Below are 8,690 nucleotides of genomic sequence, written 5' to 3'. Positions count from 1 at the left end.
ATTATTCTGGTGAGTACATCTCAGATTTAGTTTTATTTGTTCCAAAGTGTGTGCAATTAAATATTAAGTTGAGGGTGCCAACAATTTTGTCCGTCCTATTTTTAGAGTTTTCTGTGAAATTATGTCCAATTTGCCTTTTTCTTATTTTTTTTTTTGTGCTGTTCCAATAAGGCACAAAACACGTGTATAACAAAACGTGTAATTGCAATAATTTTCTGGGAGAAATAATTCATTTCAAAAAAGTGTCAGTAGGATGACAGTAACTGTGTGAATGATTTTAGGGCCCACCTGCACCTCTTACTAGAAGACTGTGAAAAATATTTAGAATTGAGAGTCCTCAGTGGTTGATACCTTTTAATGGCTAACTGAAAAAATGGTAACAAATTGCAAGCTTTCGAGACTACTCAGGCCTCTTCATCAGGCAAAGACCAAAAACAAATTCTGAAGAATCACATATTTATGCACAACATAGCACAGAGAAAAAAAAAGGGGGGGGGGGGACCATGGATAAGACAAGCGACATGAAGCAGAATTACTATGAGTGATAAACAATTATGTCCATAATTGTCCATAAATATGTGATTTTTCAGAATTTGTTTTTAGTCTATGCCTGATGAAGAGGCCTGAGTAGTCTCGAAAGCTTGCAATTTGTTACCATCATTTCAGTTAGCCATTAAAAGGTATCAACCACTGAGGACTCTCAATTCTAAATATTTTTCTATCTACTGGCTAAGACAGTACCAAGATATTTATCTTTCCTGTATTAGAAGACTGTGACACATTCTACTGATTATTGGACTTTACCTAAATGTTCAGGATTTCAGGTAGAAAAGCATAATATCGTTTCATAGGCATCCTGGTGTGTAAGAATATATAAAAGTCACAGTAGTCAACTATGTGAGGCTGAAACGAAACCACTTCATGTCTGTTTCTCTTTATTCTCATATTAGCGCAGTTCTTTCTTGGTGGGTGAAGAGAACATGGCACCAAAAAGGCAAAAGTCCTGCTCAGGATATTGTCTAAACTATGACCAGTGGTGCTTGAAAGACAAGATCAGAGTGTATAGACCTGGCTATTTATTGCTTGCGTTGAGAAACATTCATCCTTATGTTTATAGTCCTTTTACTAGGCACTGCTCCTAATAGCCAGTTTCCTACTCCACACTGATGAGGGGCAAATACCCTGAAACAGCTGTCTGTGGATGGATACCATGTTTTGGCATAGGTGGTTTTCCTTTTTGGATGCTGCCCTTCCCGTGGTTGTTCCTTCCCGTGAAATACCTGGCTATTTATTGCTAGCATTGAGAAACACGTGATGGTGTCTCCGCGGCTTTTCTACATGCATTTGCATATTTCCCATAAGGGATGGGGGCAGTGTTCTTGATCACTGCGTTGAGAAACACGTGATGGTGTCTCCGCGGTGTTGGATGTTTTGATCTCCCCAAGGTCAGTCATCCTTATGTTTATAGTCCTTTTACTAGGCACTGCTCCTAATAGCCAGTTTCCTACTCCACACTGATGAGGGGCAAATACCTCGAAACAGCTGTCTGTGGATGGATACCATGTTTTGGCATAGGTGGTTTTCCTTTTTGGATGCTGCCCTCCCCGTGGTTGTTCCTTCCCGGTGAAAGACCTGGCTATTTATTGCTTGCGTTGAGAAACACGTGATGGTGTCTCCGTGGCTTTTCTACATGCATTGACACCATAACAACTTACTGCAGTTGCTATAGGGCAGTGTATCACAATTGTGGTGACTAAGACTCAATTTAAGACCTTTTACATTCTGGAAAGCAAATCAGAGGAGTGAGGCATGCTGTGTACCTGCTGGACCAGTAAGGAAAGGTAAGACAAGGGTTTTTAGAGCTGAGAAGACTCCAGAAAAATTCTGTATACCACAGTAAGAATGAAAAATAAAAAAGCAACTCTGAAGTTGTTCTCAAACTCATATTTTTTCAATGTATTAAAACTGCTTTATGTCACTTATAGTAGATTTTATGATCCCTGAAGAGTTTCCCAAACCAAACAGTGACAAACATTGCAGACTGCTTAGTTACAGACAACTCTCATTTTGCTTGATGATCATTTTTACTCTCCATAATCCCATGAAACTATCACCAGAGAAGTGGAGGTTTTTTTACTACATGACTACATGACAAATTCTTAGAGTTATATTATAACAGACATATAATAGACATATGTAATCTATGAATGTAAATCATATTTTCTTGTTGTTTTTTATTTGGACATAGGCTCCTGTCTAAGCAAGATAAATCACAACTATATTATATTGTGTTGTATATGCTGATTTTTTTTAATAGAGTAAATTACACTGCTCAGCATTGAAAGTGCAGCAACAAGAAGGAAAACTTATGGAATTATGGAAATCACCGGATCGATGGTCATGCTAATGACATGCAAATGATTTAAAAAATGGAAATACATTTTTATTTTAATGAAGAAAAAATGAAAATACATTTTTCAATGCAGCTCAGTTTATTCAGTATTGAGTATGAAATACAGAAATACATGCACTTATACGCTTATGGCGTGGGGTGGCATAACGTACATTTCCGGACTGGAGTGCCAAGGGTCTTCCAGTAACATTGACTCTGGTGGCCGACTGTTCAGCTACATGTAAATATCACATTACCCTCATTCACAAATTTGCCTACGTTTCTATATCATAATAAACAGGGTAGTTTGTTAAGTGAAGGTTGAGATGATGCCCTTTTTTGTATATAGTGAGACAAATGTATTGTGCAAACTACTTCTAATATAAGTGGAGTAGAGAGCCACTCCTGCATGGGGACCCACCGGAGGATTCTCCTGTTCTCCTGTGGGCCAGTCCGAGCCTGCACTAAGAGCTCTACGCTACAATACTTAACTTGAGGTGTCAATGAAGGAGGTACCAAAGAGTCCCAGGAGCCATTTTCAACATGACAATGCCAGGCCACATGTTGACTGTGGCAAGCCTGTCTGGTACAATTGGAACTTAATTGATCAGCAATTGCAAAGGAAGCTGCCAGCAGTGGATCATGATTATTTGCTTGCCCAAGTGCATTCAGTGTGGCAGGACATTTCTCAGACAACCATTAATAACCTCATTGTTAGCAGCCAAGACGTGTAAGTGCGTGTATTTCTGAGTGTGGCAATCATACTCAATGCTACAAATAAATTGAGATATTTTAAAAATGTTCATCTTTTTCATCATTTGCTTATCATCGATCCTGTGATTTCCATAATTACCAAAATGTTACCTTCTTGATGTAATTAAATGTTAAATGCATTTTTTACTTTTTGATGTCACTTGTAGTGATTGTAATAAGTACAGTGATTGATCAGGATTCCTGGTCTTTGGCTTAAAACAGACATTGATGATTCGATACTGGGAAAAAACTAGAAATGAAAAAACCATAACAATTATTCAAATTGCACTTTTTGAATCAATCTTTTGGCATGTATAAGGTTAAAGATTTTTTTTCAGTGTCTAAAATTAAAGGTGTATTTTTATGTTAGGACCGCAATGTGTTCGTTCGGTGGTCTGACCTCAGGAGTCACTGGAGTACTAAACATTGACCCTTATCTATTTGCATAAGTTTGTGTTACATTCTGTTCACCAAAATGGAGGAGGATGATACAGTTACAAGGTCTAAATCTTCTCTGTGTTACTACTGCAGGATAGTGGAGGACCAGTAAAGGAGCTACAATAGTTAATTCTGCTGATGGGCTCAATGAGACTTGATCATGTACAGATCACACACGGATTGATCATATTGAATATGAAATACAGAGAACCCTTTGCAGTCATATGCTTTTAATAAACCAGGTAAATATAAAGGAACATACTGTCGTCTTAGAAGCTATACTTGTTAAATCAGTGGACCTTTCCACCATTAGTAAATGAAAATCAACAGTAAATATAAATATTCGATTTCTCCTTTTGTCGGGTTTTATCTGATCACTTATAGATCAAAAAGATAAGTGATGGGTAATGTGACTACCTTACAGCTATAAGAAATGTACATATATGTTTTAGGCTTGAGAAAGGTCAGATATGGCTGAAACGTTGCCTTGTCTTTTTGCTGTGACCTGTTTTTTAATATTATGGAATAAAGATTTAACTTTTTATAAAGATTTGCCTTTTGGTGCCTCGGTTTTCTTGGATTTTTGTAAAAAAATGTAACTAAATATGTCAGAATATATTTCCTGGCTAAGTAGAATAATTCACCATTTAGGATGACCTAAAGCAGAGTTACTATCCTAGAAAGCTGGGAATCTATAATGGAAGTCATGTTAGTGGTCAAATGGCTTAGATAAGTGTGGCTAGCCAGAGATATTAGATAGCGGCCAGTTGCCCTCCCATTATAACATGCACATTGCCTGAAAACTCTCGGACTGATAGGTTAATTTAGTAGTTGGGTGGAGAAAAACCACTACAAATTATTTGGATGTGGCCTCCTCTTGGAATGAAATAATTAAAATGACAAAAACAAATTGAGATTTACGTATATGTCTAAACTGGACGTAGGAAAGGTGAAATAGAATGGTTTGGCGATTTATGGCTCATTGTTCTTCATAATCCTACGACAATTCAGGAGTTTACTACAGTGACACCATACATAGTAACCAACGACATTAACCATTGTTACAAGAGCCTATAAATGTTCCTATCGTATGAAAATAGGCAAATCTACATCTTTCTAAACTTGCATGTCTGTTAACACCGTTTATAAATAAATTAGCCGATACATACACTAACAAGTAAATCAATGCCTCATAGGCACAAGTGACAGCAAATCCCTACTTCAAATATACATTGTACATGGGATGAAAATAAACATTAGCAACAAGTGATAATAGTAGACTGCGGGAAAATATACAAACAGCCTCCAGCAGACATGCACAGGCTTATGCTCTGGGACTCGGCATGGTATTGGTTAACATATAAAAAAAAAAAGTAGCCAGTTAGTAATAAAATAAATATAGGGATTGGTTTACATGGAAAGATCCAGAAAGATGGTACACATTACAAAGGGATAGGAACAGAGAGCTAAATGAGATTACTACAGGGAGCAGGTGCAGGGAACTCACACAGAGGTTGGCTGAAAACTGGTGTCCAGTGCTGATCACATATCTGTCATAAAAAATGCCCTTTAAAATACAGTATCCAATTAAATAATATGTATTACAAGAATAATTATTGATCATATATAATAATGGAGCTTAATGAGCAATTATTTCCTTGACAATAATACAATATAATACTAATAATATAATAACAATAATAATACTCATTAAATAATTATTGATAGCACACTTTTATTAGTAATAGTAGGAGGAGTAATATTGCATATCATTTATATAGCATGTCTGACAATAGAATAATAATAACAATAATAGTATTAATAATGTTTGCAAAGCGCTGTGGAATTAATGGTGCTATATAAATTAATAAAATAAAATAAATAAAAAATAATACACATTAAATTATTATTGATAGTACATTATTAGTAGTAGTAGGAGGAGGATTAGTATTACATATTATCTAAATAGCAAATATGACAATATAATAATAATACACATTAAAATATTATTGATAGTACATTATTAGTAGTAGGAGGAGGATCAGTATTACATATTATCTAAATAGCATATATGACAATATAATAATAAGACACATTAAATTATTACTGATAGCACATTATTAGTAGGAGGAGGAGGAGGAAGAGTAATAGTACATATTATCTAAATAGCATATATGATAATATAATAATAATAATAATAATACACATTAAATAATTATTGATAGCACATTATTAGTACTAGTACTAGTAATAGGAGTAGTAGGAGTAATATTACATATTATCTAAATAGCATATATGACAATATAGTATTAGTAATAATAATAATAACAATAATAAAAAATTTAGTATTTATAGTGGCAATCAGGTGAATAGCAACAGTTTTAATAATTCTTGATTTTGGTGTGATTCAGGTGTCATTAAATAATAATCATGAAACTATTATTACTAGAATTATTACAAGTAATTAGTAATAAAAAAAATATAAACATTTAGAAAAATACTAATTGTTATTATTTTGATAATATTTATATTAAACTATTCTCATGATGATGGTTGTTCTGATAAAACCAGGGGAGCCAAAACAACAGTATCACATAGGTTAACAACATTCCCCTGTGAAGACGGAATAAGACACAAGGCATTGAATTGTAAAATAAGTATTGTAAACTGTTCTGATATGTGGAAATACTACTGATGAATGAAAAATATCTGATTGGCTACAGAATAAATACATTATATAAAAAAAGTACCATTTGCCTGAAAATACTGTACATTACCAATAACAGCACACTGAAATGAAAACCACATAGATTTCGTTCTGAACTGTAAATATGTGCACATTTACAACTATGTTATATACATACATCCTTATGGGTATGTATACATGTGTATATACACACACACACACACACACATATACATATATATATATATATATATATATATACAAAACATAGTTGTAAATCCATGACTGTCATTATGATCATCAAGGTAAGATGCTAATTATTCTCATCTTGGAACTGAATAAGTTGCAGAGCCTAGGAATATAAAATGTAAATGGATAATGTCACAGTTTCCCCACTGCTCAAAAGATTCCTAAAGAATTATTTGCACTATTTAGTTTATGTAGTATTTAATAATAATAATAATAATAATAATAATAATAAAACGATCAACTATTCATGACTAGAAGTGTGAGAAAATGTCTGAGTGAAAATAAAGTAATTGCAGAGACAGGAGGCAGCCCATGGACTGGATGTGACTGAGACTCCGCAAGCCACAGGCGTCTAGACTGCAGTCATTTCGTTATCACGTTGTGGGGGCAAAACTTCTCCAGAGGGGACACAAGAGACCCTGCCATGAGGTCATGTTACTAGACACTCATCGCAGTATAGCATTCTACAACATCAACACAACATTAGAAAATGACTAACAACTATTGGTTCAGCTTTACTAAATCCATGGAATCGGAAACAAATCTGAATATACCTTCAGCAATAAAATGTGGATTTAATGTTCACTTTAATTAATGAATCAAAGGTTTGTACATTTTGACTTATAGATCAAATCTTTTTTTCTACGCATATATGTGTTCGTGTGTGAATATATATATATATATATATCATACTACATTATATATCTATATATATATATTAGACTACATTATATATGTATATATATCAGACTACATTATTTATATATATTTAAGACTACACTTTATATATATATATATATGTATCAGACTACATTATATATATATATATATATATATATATATATATATATATATATATATATATATATATATATATATATATATATATACTCTTCAAAATAATGATTATCATATTAGAATAAACTTTGACCAGTGTCTGAAAGTGTAAATCCCCCACCCAACCTCCCCCAGTACAGAGGTGGAGAGTAGGCAGCAAGTGGGTGCAGCTATAGAGTGTTGATGTAAGGAGAAGGCCAAGACATTAATAGACACTTCCAGGGATATGTCATTGTAAGAAAACCCATGAATCAATGTACCTGCAGTCAGGGCTTTCTGTGCCTGCTCCTCTGTATGGTTCCCATAGTCTCCTGGATGAGTCCTGCTATATAGTCCAGTGGATTATCCCCACTGGGAGAGAGGGGTCTGGCTGTGATAGCAGGAGGGTGCAGACTATACAAATGTAGCCACATAGTCTCCTGGTAGTGCCTGGGCACAGGGGAAAACATCGTCTCTGCTGCTGCAGTAAACAGTCCACATGGCATTTACATAGGAATGCCCAATAATAAAAAGTAACAATAATATTAATAATAAAAATGTCGGGAGCAGACTTAATACATCAGGTGTTGGTAATATTAATATAATAAAAAGCACACTAGTATAAGAGAGATATTTGAAAGTGATATTCACAATCCCATTAGACAGTTTCATTGTTGCTCTGTTGCTTGTTCTCTTCATTTTTTGCTCAGCACAGAGCACATGAAGAATAAATGTAGGAACCTGAGAGCAGGTATCTGGGGCCTGACCATCCCTGGCCTGATGACACCGATGTGTTCTGGAACTGTTTGATTTTCTCTGTGTTCCTGCTAAAGTTCTATCTAAGTTTTAGGATTCTACTTTTTTTTTAGATATTATTTTGATTTTCTGAGCCAGATAATTGGCTACTAACACTACAAGACATTAATTGCTAGCAAAAGGGCTGGAGATAATTGGGAGCTGCTCAATCACTCACTAATTCTCCTAATATCAGACGCCTGCCATTAATTGTAAGTGCACGCCCACCTAATGTATGGAGGGTGTAAGTAGACCTCTGTCCTTGTTCTTTATGACCTGTCTCCAATGTTCAGGCACATGGAATGGAGGGGCTGTGAATCCTGCCTTCACACTCCACTCCTGTAAATAATCCTAAAATGACAATGATGTCCCAATTTCACCCAATATCCTCCTGTTGGACATGCTGAGGCCACCCCACCCCCTAATGTATAAGAAATGAGAGAGGATAGTAAGAGAGCAGGGTGCAGAGTCTGAATATTGATAATAAAGTAAGTGCAAGCTTCACCCCTGGTGCCCACTACCTCCCAGACCTTTATCAGCTGGGTCCTGCACATATGACGT

Source organism: Ranitomeya imitator, chromosome 6 (genome assembly GCF_032444005.1).
Source record: "Ranitomeya imitator isolate aRanImi1 chromosome 6, aRanImi1.pri, whole genome shotgun sequence".
NCBI lineage: Eukaryota > Metazoa > Chordata > Amphibia > Anura > Dendrobatidae > Ranitomeya > Ranitomeya imitator.
Note: the sequence above shows the minus strand (reverse complement) of the source record.